The sequence below is a fragment of the Numida meleagris genome, unplaced genomic scaffold (assembly GCF_002078875.1).
Source record: "Numida meleagris isolate 19003 breed g44 Domestic line unplaced genomic scaffold, NumMel1.0 unplaced_Scaffold202, whole genome shotgun sequence".
Classification (NCBI taxonomy): domain Eukaryota; kingdom Metazoa; phylum Chordata; class Aves; order Galliformes; family Numididae; genus Numida; species Numida meleagris.
In genome coordinates, this window is record NW_018363819.1 from 376522 (window position 1) to 393786 (window position 17265).

At 39.3% G+C, this 17265-nt stretch overlaps 1 protein-coding gene and 2 long non-coding RNA genes across 35 annotated transcripts in view; 1 reads left to right on the forward strand and 2 right to left on the reverse strand.

Moving 5' to 3' along the window:
• The window catches only part of CNTNAP2 (contactin associated protein-like 2), a 435310-nt gene that overhangs the window by 351180 nt on the left and 66865 nt on the right, over positions 1-17265 (forward strand). The window lies entirely within an intron of this gene.
• Positions 7-11019, reverse strand: LOC110390795. The gene is made up of 3 exons (XR_002433886.1): positions 10957-11019; positions 9794-9897; positions 7-3928 (listed from the first exon to the last, which is right to left on the reverse strand). It is a non-coding gene; the product is annotated as an uncharacterized LOC110390795 (long non-coding RNA).
• The window catches only part of LOC110390793, a 63318-nt gene continuing 57158 nt past the window's right edge, over positions 11106-17265 (reverse strand). For 32 of the 33 annotated variants that reach the window (XR_002433880.1, XR_002433881.1, XR_002433862.1 and 29 more), the window contains 2 exons: positions 14524-15855; positions 11106-11165 (listed from right to left, as the gene is read on the reverse strand). This is a non-coding gene — a long non-coding RNA (uncharacterized LOC110390793). The remainder of the gene's footprint in view (positions 11166-14523; positions 15856-17265) is intronic. The other variant, XR_002433859.1, reaches the window with a different exon arrangement.

The window sequence follows — 17265 nt, forward strand, 5'->3', positions numbered from 1 at the left end:
TAAACATGTTTTGGTTCCATCTAGTTTATTGCTTATAGCTTGTAACATTTTGTAATTTGATGACATCCTTTCCCCTGAAGGTATCAGTACAATTTAGTAAATAAAAATACAGTACATGGTATTCTGCTTGGAAATCTCACTCCTAGGAGTTAACAAAAGCTATTCTCTCAATTGCATTGAGTCATATTTGTTCAAGTCCTTGTTCTAGTGTGATGACAGCTAGGATAACATACAGGTCATTGTATATGCTCAAGGATATCAGAAACTTCTGAGTGGGAAGTAACCTGAAACTTAGTATAAACCTGCACTATTCTGGAACAGTAGCTGAAAACCAGGAGGGATAACCTACAGCATCTTAAATGGCAGTAGATGCTGACACACAGACAAGTAAATACCATGCCTTAAAATCTGAGTCTGCAAATAAGAATGTCTTAAAACGTAAATTTACCCTACTGCCCAGTGAAATAGAAGAGCTGTTCACACAAGCAAAGATGAGCAGATGCTTCAGTGTTTATGTGGCAGGAGTCTAGGACAGGAGAGTATTATTGATGGCACATGTACTTTTGGCCTACTTAGTTTTCAGTACTGCACTGGCAGGAACTTTCTCTCTTTGTATCAGTTCACAAATCTTGGAGAAAATATCATAGTATTTAAATAACTGAGGAGAGCTCTGCAAAAAGAAATCAATGTTTCTAGACAGCGTTTTCTGTATGGTCGTTACAGAACTGTTTTCATTCCCTCACTGTCCCATCGACAAACATGGAGACTGCAGCAGGGTATGAGAACAGTTTTGTTGGCAGAAGAGTCAGGTAGATTGGATGGATTAATATGATTTGGCCGTTCATAAGAAGGAAATCAAAAACCAATAACAAATGAAATATAAATAGAGGAAGTCTCCTTGGGAACCAAGCCAAAGCTGTAGCTGTCACAGTATAATCTACCTACAGATTAAAATAGATCCCTGAAAGTTATTTTTTTTCCAGGCACTAAAAGGAAATCTTTTCAGTGGATTATAATGTCATTTGACTGAGGCTGTCAGCTAAAATTAATGCTAGATGTATTGGAGTAGAATTATCAGAAAACTAGAAAATTTATAAAAATAAATATATACTGAAAAAATATATTGGTGATATTTATAACAGCTTTTCAGATTTTGGGAGGCTGGGAGCTGTACTTTGATATATAAATCTTTCTTGCATGCTGAAGCATTTCAATTTTTTTTTTTCCTCTCACTGCTTAATGGAAACTAAAGACGACCTGCAGTTCAGTTGCTTTCTGTTATTAAAGGCTCATATTTGGAAGATGTGTGGCACATATACTATGAAGACATATGTGGCTGATTTAGACAGTTGCAAGACTAAGTAAATTATTGATAGTTGATGGTTGGACCAGATGATCTTAGAGGTCTTTTTCAACCTTAGTGATTTTATGATTTGCTGAAGAAATCAGATGAAATATCTTGCACAGTCAGAAAACACATAGTCAGTTAATTATACCAGTCTTGCATCATCTCACCTACATTTAAAGTCTGATAATTTTTCTTCCTAGTGTATTATGAGGCAGTTGTCACCTAGGGCTTTCAAGAGCAAGAAACATTTATTTTGGAGTTTATTTTCCTCTGCTGAGGAAAACATCTCTTAATTTAATCAGTCTGCTTAGAACATAGTTTTATGTAATCAGAAAGCAGATCCATTTGAATCTTATTAAACTAGACTCCATTTGATGCACATACAAGAATAGGGAAAGTAGGGAACCCATATAAAGAAAAATCCAGAAATACCACCCTTACTGTATCCTGAAAGAGCTTTCCATCCAGTTCTGTTTATTTTCCATAAGAGGTTGATTTTGTTACTTGTCTGGTTACATAAATGAGATAGGAACAGTGATGAATCGGTTAAGTAGACTGTTCACTTGAAAATGAGTACCACTTTCAAATATAAAATACATATGATAGAAATATAGTTTTCCCAGTGTCCAGAGGACAGATCATAAAGTATGGTTTTTCTTTTGCAGATCTAAGCAACAAACATTTAAGTAGACTTCTATTTCCTGCTAAATTCTTCTCCAACCTGAAGAGCAGCTGGCTTTTTACATTTAAAGAAGACAGCTTGCTTGCCAGGTGCTGTTGCTCACACTTCCACATGGTATAAAAACGTCACAAGAAGGATTTATTTCTCATCAGAACTTCAAACCAAGAGCACTCAATATTTCTGAAGTCACAACAGCAAGTTCATGCCTAAAATATCTGTCTATATCTAACTGCTATAATAACCTTGTAGTGACAGAGAGATTTAATAAACCTGCAGTCAGGCAATAAATTGCTACCATATGAACTATGTGAACCAGAGTCTTTTCACAATTCTCATTGTAAAAAAAATCATTATTAAACAATACGAGACGTCATCCAGTGCTGGAAGCTAGGAGATAACTGATTATTATGTAAAGTCAGAGTTACTCTCTGGTCAATTGGAATTTGAGTTTGTCATCTGAAATCTGGGAAGAAAACTCTCTAACTTCAATCTGATGTTAGAAAGTGGCATTCCTTTATTCCTCAAAGTACGTGAGGAGTGACTCAATAAATCAAGTGCACGCACGCTCTCACAGTTCAGGTTCTACATTTAAACAGTTAAGACATACATATGCAATGCATTGGCATACTTTTTTTTTTTCCAGAGAACTCATTAATATTTGCTAATGTCCTTCTGAGCATGTGCAGTTGCATCTAAGCTGGTCATACAACCGCCTGCTTCCTCCCTTTTATTTCTCCATCAGCTTCATCACAGGGACTTTTGGCTGACCTTTAGCTGTTTTTCCACAATTTGTCAAATTCCCATTGCTTGTTATGCCATAATGAACAACTTTCCTTCTTGGTGCGCTATAACTCAAAACAATTTATGTGGAACTCAAGAAAAAGTCCTTGCACCTAGTGGACTAGAGGATAAAAGTAGTCTTATTGTGACTTCAGTGCTTCTGTGAAGCAAGCTCATTGAGAAAAACAAAGCTGTTCACATACCAAGCAAAGCTAAACTGGAAAGTTTTAGAACTAGCACACACTGATTCCTTTTACTAAATTAATGTATTGCTCCTTAAACTAATATATAGATCCCTGTTGCTAAGCCAACCTATATCAAGTTGAGCTTCAAAATAAATGCATCTACAATATTGTATATCCACAACATATCACAAGAACAAAAATTTGTTCAGTGAATTATATTCAATAGACTCATATCCCTCTTCCTTATATCCCAAGACAGTCGAGACAAAAGGTAGCAGCAAAGACCTCTCAAAAGGATTTTCCATTTCAATTTTCTAATTCATTGACTGCAGACAAATAAATATTTAGTCATACATTAAATAACAAGACCTTATTTATGATGCCAGTCATTTCTCAAGTATAAGATTAAAGATATGTGGTTGATTTGGGTACCAGGAAAGAAAAGTGACATAAATTCCAAGACAAAGATCTGCATATTCTCTGTTGAAATGAAAGGCACAGAACTGAGATTGGCTATTAATTCCTCTCTTTCACATCAACTAAAAAACCAAATACTAGTAACCACATGTAGCAATCAGAAGGACAAACGCGATGGAAAAGGTGTTACAAAGAGGTGGAAGGACCGGCACAATAGCAAGGCGCAACAACGGAAGGAAAATAGATTGCTCACCCAGATCAGAAGATATAGGGTTCGCAGGAAAAGGCTCCCACGAAGGAGGGATCTGCAGAAAAAGATCCTTCCTCAGTGGAAGTCAGCACTTAAAGGAGGCCTAAGAGGGGTGGAGCCAGGCTTCTGGTCACACAGGTGAATTGCCTTCACCTGTACTCCCAGGGCTGACAGGGTCTTTCCTCCAGGTGCTCAATCAGTGGTTCAGGCCATGACTCAGCAGTTCCCATACACCACAATATACCTTGAAGGCTTCATTAATTCACCTGTGAACAAGAAAAAGCCCAGAATGACAGATGTAGAATGCATTATCCCAGTAAATGACATTTCAAGAGCTGAGCTTTAGTTTTTGGAAGGCAAGCATTATTTTGTTTGACTTCATTAGAAGGCTTCATACTGCAGAGTATTTTTCATATCATAAAAACCATATCATTCTATACCAAGTTTTCATGGGTGATTCACTCATCAGTAATTTTACTTTTAAGAAGGTCATAGATTAAAAAAAAACTCCCTAGCACAGGTGTCTTATCCCACTCAGTTGGTTTTGAGGGAGGTGAATCTTTTTCTGTCTCCTGAGTCATGCCTCCCCTAGTCAGCAGGGATTGCTACTGCCATGGAGTCATCCAAGACTCAGAGGAATAACATAAATCAATTTATAGTGTAAATTTATAAAACATAAAACAACTAATACTCTACTTGGAGGTAAAATTGGCTTATTTGCTAATAAATATAAATAAGCATTACAGGTAAGAGTATTTGGGCACAGGAGTTATTCGTATGCTAAAAGTTCCAAGACAATATCTAGGCAATGGACACTACAAAGCGTGAATGAATAAAAGAAGATAAAGGGAAAAGATAGAAAATGGGGAAAGAGAGACAGACAGATATACAAACACAGCATAGCAAAGTAGTTCAGCACTCCTCAATCCAGTGATGTCTTAGTGTCAGGGGGTGCAGATCTTTGGTAGTGACGGGTCATCCAAAGGTGTGATCATCAGTTGATGACAATGACGAATGTACACATTCTCTTACTTATAGTTCAGAGTGGTCAATACTGCTCCTTGGAGTCAGAGCTTCTGGCTTCAGGGATCTCATCAGGAACTCTTCTGTTTCCATCCTCCAGGTCTTACAAATTTAAATCAGCAGAGATGAGGAAGTAGGGAGACACCAGCTTGTATCTTGCCTTCACAGGATACAGTGGTGTCATCTCCCAGCTTTCCTATATCAAACTGAACATATTTGCTCCCTGGCTGAGTCTTCAGTCAGAAAACACTCCTGAGCTTTCCCATTCAAAAGCAAACATCTTCTGGCTCTGTCCAAAGGAATACTTTTGAATGTAAAACTGTCCACAAAGTGTTGCTGATTGTCTCGTGTTAATTTGAGACAATGCATTCCTTACAAGTCTCAGACAATAGGTTCTGACCCAAAGCTCACTGTCAATGAAAGTACTTCCACTGACTTCAGTAGGCTTCAAAGGTTACTTTTTGTTTCCTCAAACAAAAGCCACATCAGCATGTTGTAAAACAAACAAATAAACAAACAAACAAAAAAACATATTATGTGCTTTATTTTTTACTGGAGTAAAGTTGATGCTCAACACAATTAGATCGAGCCTCTCCATTTCCATACTAAATACTCTCACATATTTCAACAGATCTCCAATTCTTCATATCTTCTTTAAAGCTATTTCTAGTTATGAGTTATAGCTTCTAATGTCCTCTTTGTTCCTGAAAAAATATTAGACCTGAGCAATTTCCACATCACTCAACTATCCTAAGCCCAGCCATATACTTCAAGAACTAGCAGCAGCCCGAACACATATGCTCAGAAGACCTTATCCAAGGACACCTGACAGTTCCCACTTTCATGCTATAAAAATCTGGAGAACAGTAGTAGAGAGGATTTACACAACTGTCAGCGCTTGTCCCGTTAGAGAATTCTCAGTCAGTGTGGCATCAGAATAGTAAGTTCTCTTTATTGTGTTTTACACACACCTTATATATCCTTCACTCGTAAGCAGTAAATCCACTCACGGTTAATTATCCTTAAGTTCTTCACAACAACATAGATAACAAACGAAGGGTTCCTTAACTGTCCCAGAAGTGACCACATTAGCTGTGCATACTAAAGAGTATTCTGTTTACACCTTAGCCCTGTCTCCAGACTCTGGAGGCCTCATAGCGATAAGATCTACCAGAGTCTGTTGGGCTCTTTGTTGTTAAATCTCCCCCCACACACAACAATAAAACATGATCAAAATATTACAAGGTTTAGTGGGGAAATATAGGTGGTAGGAGGGTGTTTTGACTAGATGATCCTAGAGGTCTTTTCCAACCTTGGCGATTCTATGATTCTAATACCAGTTGTTGGCCATGCAAAGTGAACATAATCCAGAGGCTTCATGGAAATCTTGGCCTGATCTCCACTGTTCATAAGATTCAGGATAATTCTAAAAATGTATTCTGGTCTCAGCTACTCATGAGATTCAGAATAGCCTTGAAAATATGTTTATACAGATCTCCATTTTCCAGTTTCACCAGAGGCAAGCAGTAGAAATATCCGGGTTCCAAGAAAAATAATTACTGAAAGATTTGCCCCTGACCCAGCTGAAACCCGGAAGAAGCAGAATTTTTGCAAGTCTGTTCTCTTATTTCCATTTTGATTTCTTTTACTTTGCACTACAGAAGTAGAGATAACATTACAAACACTGAGATGCTTAAATAAAAAGTTGTATTTAGTTAATTCAAAACTAATCTGAAGTATAAAATAAATGGTAAGCATAATAGCAATAACATAAGCAGTTAAAGTAGATGAACACAGTCTGCATACAGTCTTGAGCTTAAATGCAATAAATATAGACATGTAATTAAAGATTAAGCTTTGGTCTCATTAAAGTGAGCAATCAGAAGTCACAAGAAAACTTTCTTAGCTCAGAGCTGAAAAAAAATGTGACCATATAATATAAGAAGCTATCGATATAATAGCTATATTGATATAGCTGTATCATATATAGCAATATATTGAGAATAAATCAGAGCTTAAATTGATACATTATTCCTTTAACCCTAAATGTCCTTTCCAAATATAAAGAAATAGAGACTGATCTTCCTGAGCCAAGTGATAAAGAGCCCCACCAGGAGGGGTGCGATACAGGACCTGTTGCTCACCAATGCAAATTACCTGATTGGTGACTGCCTCACATCAGTTATAGGAGGGAGAGGAGGTTCTCTTATATGTGTATACCCAACAGCGAGATTAGCACACAACAGGTCAAATGTTAGCCTGATCAGTTTATATCAAATCCTAGTTGCTTAGGGAGACAAGGAAGGATAGACTGGTGACTGCTTTGTAGAAAGCAAGACAGAGATAGTCACCACTGTGGGTCCAGCGTTGTTCTTAGTGTGTCCACAGATCTCAGGAACTCGTCCAATCACTGCAGGAATTGGAGAAAGCCAGGAAGCTTCACAGCAAGCAAGGAATTCTCTTAGGGAATTCTTCCACCAAAGGTTTCTTTTCTTTGGGAGTTCTTCTCCTCCAAAGAACTTAGTTTATTGGGGACATTTTATCCCCCACTTTTCAGTTTCTTTCTTTTATTCTTCTTCTTTTCTCTCTGTTAGCATGACACACCTAGCCCAACGGATAAGCCAGCAGGGAGTGGTGCCCTCATTGCCATGCACAAGCATTATCACCTTTTGCAATGGTCAGCTCCTTCGAGCTGCACACCCAAAAAAGTCTGCTTGTCCCACTTCTGCTTATCTTTACAATCATAAGCAGAAGTACTGTGGCACGGTGACACCCACCACTCACCCCCCTAAATAATTCACAGTTGTCAGTTAGAGTCTTATCATGAAAAAGGCCTCACAAAGTGAGCTTTGAGCCAAGAAAAAAAAAAAAAAAAGAGGTGTTCAGAAAACCATCTTTCTCAGTGACATCAGTCAATGACATCATTTGATCTGGATGAGGGCATTGAGAGCACCCTCAGTAAGTTTGCAGACAATACCAAGATGGCAGGAAGTGCTGATCTGCCTGGGGGTGGCAAGGCCCTACAGAGAGATCTGGACAGGCTGGATTTCTGGGCTGAAGCCAATGGGATGAGGTTCAACAAGACCAAGTGCCGGGTCCTGCACTTTGGCCACAACAACCCTAGGCAACGCTACAGGCTTGGGGCAGAGTGGCTGGAAGACTGTGTAGAGGAAACGGACCTAGGGGTGTTGGTTGACGCTCGGCTGAGCATGAGCCAGCAGTGTGCCCAGGTGGCCAAGAAGGCCAATGGCATCCTGGCTTGTATCAGAAATAATGTTGCCAGGAGGAGTAGGGAAGTCATTGTCCCTCTGTACTCAGCCCTGGTGAGGCCACACCTCGAGTACTGTGTCCAGTTTTGGGCCCCTCACTGCAAGAAAGACATTGAGGCCCTGGAGCATGTTCAGAGGAGGGCAACGAAGCTGGTGAGGGGTCTGGAGCACAGGCCTTATGAGGAGCAGCTGAGGCAGCTGGGATTGTTCAGGCTGGAGAAGAGGAGGCTCAGGGGAGACCTTATTGCTCTCTATAACTACCTGAAGGGAGGTTGTAGTGAGCTGAGGGTCAGCCTCTTCTCTCTTGTAACTAGTGACAGGATGAGGGGGAATGGCCTCAAGTTGTGCCAGGGGAGATTTAGGCTGGACAATAGGAAATACTACTTATCTGAAAGAGTGGTCAGGTGCTGGAATGGGCTGTCCAGGGAGGTGGTTGAGTCACCGTCCCTGGAGGTGTTCAAGAAACATTTAGATATAGTGTTGAGAGACATGGTTTAGTGGGGTTATGTCAGCGCTTGGTCCCATTACAGAATTCCCTCAGTCAGTGTGGCATCAGAATAGCAAGTCTTCAGAATAGCAAGTTTCTTTATTGTGTTTTACACACACCTTATATATCCTTCACTCGTAAGCAGTAAATCCACTCACGGTTAATTATCCTTAAGTTCTTCACAACAACATAGATAACAAACGAAGGGTTCCTTAACTGTCCCAGAAGTGACCACATTAGCTGTGCATACTAAGGAGTATTCTGTTTACACCTTAGCCCTGTCTCCAGACTCCGGAGGCCTCACAGCGATAAGCTCTACCAGAGTCTGTTGAGCTCTTTGTTGTTAAGTCTCCCCCCACAGGGTTACTGGTGGTAGGTGGATGGTTGGACTGGATGATCTTGTAGGTTTTTCCAACCTTGCTAATTCTATGATTCTATGATCAGGACTGGAAGCAGTCTGGGCTGTAGTGACCATGCAGTGATGGAGTTCATGCTCATTAGGGATATAGGACAAAGAAAGAGTAAAATCAGGTTGCATGATTTTAGGAAAGCCAACTTCCAGCTCTACAGGGATTTTGTCAACAAAATCCCCTGGGAATCTGTCCTCAGGAGCAGAGTAGAGCTGGCAGAACTTTAAGGAAGCTTCCCTTAGGGCACAAAAGCTTTCCATCCCAAAGAGTCGCAAGTCAGGAAAGGAAGGCAAGAGAAACATCAAAGCAAACCTGAGACTTGCTGTACAAGTGAAGAGCAAGGAGAAAATGTACAGATAGTGGAAGTGGGGATAGATAGCCTGGGAACATTATAGGAATGCTGTTAGGGAGTTGGGTCAGGATGCTGTGAAGAGATGGGGTCAGGAAATACCAAGGCTCAACTGGAACTGCGTTTGGGAAGGTGTGCAAAGAAGAAAAAGAAAGGCTTTCACAGGTACGTCGACCAGAAAATGTACAAGAGGACATACCGCCCCCATGTGATCAACACAGGCAAGATAGTAAAAACGGACAAGGAGAAGGTTGAGGTACAATTTCTTGCCTCAGTCTTCACTAATGACTGCTCTTCACACAGCCCTTGAGTGAACGGTTCAGAAGGTGGGGGCTGGAGAAGCAATGTTCCTCCCACTGTAAGCATAAATCAAATTCGTGACCATATGAGAAACCTGAACATCTGTAAGTATATGGGTCCTAATGAGATGCATCCCAGACTTCTGAGGGAATTGGCTGACATAGTCACCCAGACATTCTCAATGACATTTTAAAAGTCATGGCAGTCAGATAAAGTTCCTGGTGACTGGAAAAAAGGCCATATCACACCCATTTTTCAGAAGAGTAGAAAGGATGACCCAGGGAAAAACCTACCTTTTAGCCTCACCTCAGTGACAGGGAAGATCATGGAGCAGAGCAGGGAGGTGATATGGGATAACCAGCATGGCTTCACCAAGGGCAGGTTCTGCCTGAACTACCTGGTGGTGTACAATGGCATAACTGCATCAGTGGACAACAGAAGAACCATTGATGTCATCTATCTGGACTTCAGTAAGGCATTTGACATGGTCCAACATAACATCCTTCTCTACAAATTGTAAAGGTATGGATTTGATGAGTGGACTGTTCAATGGACAAGGAACTGGTTGCAAGTTTGTACTCAGAGACTGGTCATCAATGGCCCAGTGTCCAGTTGGAGATCAGTGACAAGTGGGTCCCTCAGGGGTCAGTGGTGGGACTGGTGTTGTTTAATATCTTCATCAATTACATCAGCAGTGGGATTGAGCATACCCTCAACAAGTTAGCAGGTGACACCAAGCTGTGCAGTGCAGTGAACACACCTGAGGGACAAAGTGCCATCCAGAGAGACCTACACAGACTCCAGTGCTGGGCACAAGAGAATTTTATGAGGTTCCTCAAAGCCAAATGCAAGGTCTTGCACCTGGGTTGAGACAACCCCCAGTATCAATACAAGCTGGGGGATGAATGGATTGAGAACAGCCTGCCAAAAAGGACTTGAGGGTACTGGTGGATGGTAAGCTGGACTTGAGCCAGCAGTGTTCCCTTGCAGCCCAGAAAGCCAACTGTATTCTGTAGGAAAACATTTGGACACAGGGTCACCCCGACAGTCGGCAAAGGGAAAAGACAAACCCCCGCCCGCCCACGTGGGAAGCAGCAACTCAGTGTGAGTTCAAATAGCTTCGTTTATTAGGGCAGCAGCCCTTCCTTATATAGCATACTTGTTTACAAGATAGGTGCCCCACAGATCTCAGAAGTGTCTCAAAACAATATCATTTCCCAGGCTATTTTCGAGCACAGCACCTGCTGTTAATTAAAGCACTACAAGCACTAAATTCCACACATACACAGCTTACTTCTTATCTAAGGTCATACCGTAAATCTTTGAGAAAAGTCAGCTACGCGCTACCAGGCATGCAATGTTTCCCAACAGTGTTCCAGGCTGCATCAAAAGAAACATGGCCAGCAAATCAAGGGAGGTGATCCTGCCCCTCTACTCTGCGCAGATGAGGGCTCACCTGAAGTACTGTGTCCAGATGTGGAGTCCTCAGCACAGAAGAGACATAGACTTGTTGGAGCACGTCCAGAGGAGAGCCACAAAAATGATCCAAGGATTGGAACACCTGCCCTATGAGGACAGGCTGAGAGAGCTGGAGTTCTTCAGCCTGGAGAAGAGAAGGTTCTTGGGAAGCCCAATAGCAGCCTTTCAGTATCTGAAGGAGGAGGTCTATAAGAAAAAAGAGGACAGTCTATAGCAGGATCTGTTGTGATAGGACAAGGAGAAGTGGTTTCAAATTAGAATAGGGGAGATTTAGATTTGTTGTAAGGAAGAAGTTTTTACAATAAGAGTGGTGAGGCACTGGAACAGGTTGCTCAGAGATGTGGTAGATGCCCCATCCCTGGAGACATTCAAGGTCAGGCTGGATGGGATTCTGAGCAACATAATCTCTAGCTCTGTTCATTGCAAGGGTGTTGGATTAGATGACCTTTAAGGGTCCCTTCCAACTCAAACAATTCCGTGATTCTATGATGTATTTCCAATGGTGAATGTGTGTATACTCTCCTTAGCCTGTCTGATTGCTGTTTTGGCATCTATTTTTATTCATGTTAAAGAAACAAGGAAAGAACAAAAGAATCACTATTTATTTCATTCTAATATTAAACCTAAAAACTTCAAAACTTGACATGAAATAGGTGCTTTCCATTATGTGGCAGTGTATGTTGGGCAAATTAATGTCCTGTGAAAGTCATCTTTAGGAACATGAGATAGACCTCTAATTTTAATAACTCAGAGTTATATGACCTGCTATTGATTCCATTAACATTTGATACAACTCATCTATAAATAAAGAGCAATAAAAGGTCTGCAGGTCTGCAGATATCTGAAAGAAGCATCAATTTCAGCTGAAGGTGGCCAGACTAAATAGCGTCCCTTTTCCCATCAGTGCTTCTGATACATCTAAATTTCAATTTAACATGTATCAAAACGTCTAATGTTTGGTTTTTTGATTATTTTTCTTTGCTTTTTACATTGAGGCAAATTACACTTTATGTAATTTACTAGAATAACAGTGACCAGAAAAATACAGTTTACTGCACATAAGGTACTTGAGTATTTAAGCAGAAATACATATATATATGTTTTCTTCAATGTATCCTGTTTTTTTTTTTTTTCTTCTGTGTCTGTATTCCTTAGTAATCACATTTCTTATTTAAACCCCTGGGAAAAAATTATAAGAGACTTTGGCTGACTTATACATTTAAAAAATTCCAATAGGTTAAGTCAGTGCATTAAACCAGCAAAACAGATTTGAAGTGGCTTGAGTGGCATCTAAAACAGTATTACCTATGCCTCTACAGAAATTCTATCTGAGAAACTCAAAACACAGTGCAAACCTTAAGTTTGCCTTGCACTGTGCTATTGAGGTATATGTCTCCTGTGTTCCAGATGAGCTGTGTGGCTGCAGGTCCAAGCCAGTAAAAAATGCTGAGTTTATGGTCCTAACTTTTTATCTGGTCTACAATTTATTTACAGCCTCTGGTTTGTCCGAGTTCTCACTCTGATTTGATCTGCAATAACCTCTGTCAAGGACCTTCTCTGGCAGAAAAACATCAGTGAAGCACTAGTGCCACACTAAGGAAGGAGCATGCAGTAAGAGAGACTTTGATCATCCTAAGGAGCTGCCATAACTGCCAACCAAATTTACTCATTTCTTGTTGTATTAAAAAGGATCGAGCATTAAAGGCACCCTCCTGCTTCCTCCTACACTACTGTCATGCTCAGGAGGAGCTCTGTTTAAAAACCTGCACACTGTCTTTTTTCAGCTTGTGCTCTCATGCTTAGTCTATTCTAAATCTGTAAGTATTTTTGAGTAAAAAACATCTTATTGTTCTGCAATATTACAGCAGTTAGCACAAAAGGCCATTGTTCAACACTACACAAGCTTTCTAATACAGCTGATATATCACTGCATTAATACAGAAGATAATATTACATAGGTTGCTTCAAAAGTAAAGCCTCATATATTTCCATGGAAACCAGAACAGATACAGAGAGCTCAATAACATTATTTGATAGAGTACAGAACATTATTTTTCAACATAGTCGCCACCATTAGCTATGCATTTTCACCAGCGATGGGGAGCCTGCATGCCACGCTTGTAAAAACCTGCAACAGTGGAGGTGAGCCACTGTCTCTGTTGCCACTGCTGAAACCCACCACTCACTAACTCACTATGCTGACATCCACTGTTGGGTCTGCTTAAATATTCAGCAGGGGTCCATGAATATCAATAGGTGCCTTTTTTCAACATGGAGGAATTTTATGACTCACCCTTTCTTCATACACACTTCCATGTCAGACTCCATTTTATCCAACTGCCCTTCTATCATCTGGGCATGGCAACCAAATTTAATGGAATATTGATGGGAAGGTTCAACCACTACTGTCATACCACCAACATCCACCTCCGACATTGGCAGCCAACATAATAAAATAGGAGACATTACTTTTAAAGCAGTCAACATGCATTGGTAATGAAGCAGTCAACATGCATTGGAATTGATCCCCTTCATTATTCTGCTCTTACTAAAGACAATAAGAAAGCTCTGTTGACTTCAGATGTTGCAAGAGTAAGCCTTACAGCATTATTATTGCATATCATTTTGAAAATCTTTCTTATAAAATGACTTCAGCATAAATAAAAAACTTAGCTTAATACAAAACTTAGCTTAATACAAAACTTAGCTTAATACAATACAAACAGACTGGTTTGACAACAATACAGATGTAGGTACACCTGCACTGAATAAAATGTGTCTGTGTACATACCATATATATATTTACATAATTACATGTGATTTTTCTGAGAATTCTAAGACATGGTAGACAGTGTATTTGCCCTTAGATTGATATGTCTGCTAATCTAAGCACTACTGTCAAAATTCGTAGCTTTATCCAAGTGAACAATAATTGAAAAGAAATAGTATTTTATTGAACTTCTGCTTAAATCCCAGAAATTTCACATAAAGACAGTGTGGTTGGTGTGATGTGACTTGAGAACTAAAGCTGCAGGTTCCTCAGAAACTACCATCTACTTTCATCCATGTGGTGTTCAAAGACACATTGTGTGTTTATATTAAGATCAAAAGAAATTAATTCTTTTTTAAATAGCCGCAATGAAAAATCTTAAATGTAACTTAATAACTGTAATTTAATATAAATTCATGACATTAAATTTTGTGTATGCAGGGGTTCTATTTAATTTTCATTTAATAATGTAATATCTTTTTTCAAATATCATTTGGCACCAGTAATTCCTTTTTTATTATGAGTCTTATATTAAACCGATAGCCCTGTATTTCGTATTAAGATTGCAGATAGCTCAGTTCCAGCTGCTTACTTGAGCACCCCACTGGATGGCAGTAAGATACAACTTTGGAAAGAACTCAGCGTGGTTCTTTAACTCACTGACCTCAAAAAATCCTCTTTCAAATTATTAAAAAAAAAAAAAAAGATGCTAGTTAAAAAAAATTTAATTTAGAACAAAGACAAGCAATTAAAGCAAGTGTATTGAAACCTCACCATTCACTCACTGCTGTGTTGTCGTGCACTATTTCATGCCTGGTCCCTGGAGTGAAGAGTGCATCCCATATCCCATAAAGTTGGATGTGGAAAGATATGCAGTCTTCCCCCTTAGTATAACAGAAGCCAGAGCTGTCAGTGCAGCAGGAGTTAGCTCTATTGATAATCAGAATTACTTGCCCTCTACTGATGACAAGGACAAGAAGTAAGTATCAACAACTTTAAAGTGGATATTTATTTTAACCCATGACCAGTACAACCCAAAAGTTAACAGAGTTGTTAAACCCTTAAAACATTTAATAAATGAACCCATTTGGAAATGCGTGCTGCATTCTATCACTTCAAGATTTGCCACAGAAATCTCGCTGGAGGACTTAAGTGTATATGCATGCATGTGGATATTCCTGTGCTTGGGTTCTGTGCTCTTGCAGGCATAGATTTCTCAGAACAGGAAAAACAGATGAGAGAAAAGAGAGGCCAGTACTGCCCTAGAACCCTGCTCTTTGCTCCTCCACCATACCCCTGACACCATCCCTGTTTTGAAAGACACAGAACTGGTGACCACATGACCACATGCGTAGGTAGCTCTGAAAGTAATGCCTCCTTTTTGTTTCCACGGAAACCTAATGCCTGTTATTTATTTCCATGGAAAGTAGAACATACAGAGAGCTTGATAACACTATTTGATAGAGCACATTCTCAGCTATAAAATATTATTTTTCAGCACAGTCACCACCGTTAGCTATGCATTTTCACCAGTGATGAACTGCATGTCACACTTGTAAGAACCTGCAGCAGCAGAGGTGACTCAATGTTTCTGTCGCCACTGCTGAAATGCACCACCCACCAACTCACTGTGCTAATCCACTGTCGGGTCTCCATAAACATTCAGCAAGAGTCCATTAATGTCAGTGGGTGCCACTTTTTCCACACAGATGAGTTCAGTTATACACATTGCTTCATACCCACTTCCTTGTCAGATGCCATTTTGTCCAACTGCCCCTCTGCTGCTATCTGTCACATGGGAACAAAATTTAATGGAGTATTGATGGGAAGGTTCAGCCTCTACAGGCATACCACAAACATCCAGCTCTGACACTGTGGGCCAACATAATATAATTGAAGGCATTACATTCAGACCAATCCTCTTATCATGCCATTATTTTGTGATCAGTTATAGCATAATGGTATCTTTTCATTTGTTTAAAATGCAAATAAAAAGCTGGAGAATTGTGTCTGGTAGGAGAGAGAGAGAGTTACAATGCTCTTTCCTGAAGAATTTTTGCCATGACCTCTGAAGAGCTTCTTAGCATACGTAGTTTGTTTGATTACCTAAAAAAAAAAAAAAAAAAAGAATTTTTGCCATGACCTCTGAAGAGCTTCTTAGCATACGTAGTTTGTTTGATTACCTAAAAAAAAAAAAAAAAAAAAGCTTTATGCTATATATTAGATATTCTGAACCTAAATTATAGACAATTGTAACAACAGAAAGCTAGACTTCAAAGCTGTTTTTGTATTGCACAGATAGAAGGCAGCTTGGTATTCTTCCAGTGACCTGTATTGCAAAGAAACTTTGTATACCTAACATACCAATTTTCTTTTAATTCCAGACTTTCCACATCCTAAACACTGTATTTGTGCATGTAAAACCTCACAGTGATTTGTCATTTAAATTAACTTTTCATTTTAAGGTATATCCTGTGGACACAATTAGCATTCTCAGGCAGGGATGACTGCTTTATTACTTATCCCTATAGTTACTTTTTAAATGGAAACCTGGACCGTCACTGTGGTTCTAGGATACTCACAGTGCATTGACAGATGAATTGACAGATTGGTAATAGTTATTATGACTTACTAGTACCTAATCAAATCAAACCCACCACTCAGCTTACATGTCACAATAAAAATAAATATTTAAACGTTCCCTGATTGATTTTGGAAAATGTTGGCAGTGTTGACAAGTATCAGAGTACCTGGTAGCGTGCAGATTATTTTGTCATACACATGAAAGGAGAATCTAGAACATAAATCCTGTGCATTAGAATATATCAGAAAGAGTACTTCTGCAGGTAAAGAAGTTACATGAGGTTAAAATCTTGGCATATGAGAGACTGGAGGATTAGGCTTTGTGCATCAGTCTTTTCATCCATCTTTCCCTAATATGCCTCTCCAAAGTTGATACTGTAATATACAGTTTAATAACCCTTCTGTTAAGTACCATGGCAGCTCTGAGATCTGAGCCATTACTATTTGTCTTCTGAAATAAGAATGTTTCCCACCTAAGTAAGACCAGAGTAAAAAATATAAACAAAAAATAAAAACTGTTGTTCTGCTTTCTTTAAGCTTGTGCAATAAACAGTTAAAGAAAAAAAAAATAACAACATAAGTAAAAACTCACCCCTATTGCCTTTATAAATTATGAACATCAAAACTATATTGGGCTGTACTGAACTAGCTTAATAGTGCTATTACTAGCATAGGCCATTTGTTATTTTTCCTCTCTCCACATTTTTCTGCTACATCAAAAACTCAAAAACTGGAAAAAAAACATGTTAATATAAAATGATTGCTGTGCCATATCAGGTAGTTTCCTATAGAATAAGTTATTTAGCTACTCTGATTACTCTAGAATGTATTTCTTAGATTTCTCTAGGTGTCATCACAATTAAGTTGAACGGCATTTTCAACAAGAAAATAATAAACATGAAGTGCAAAAATGTATGTCTTATTAATTTATGA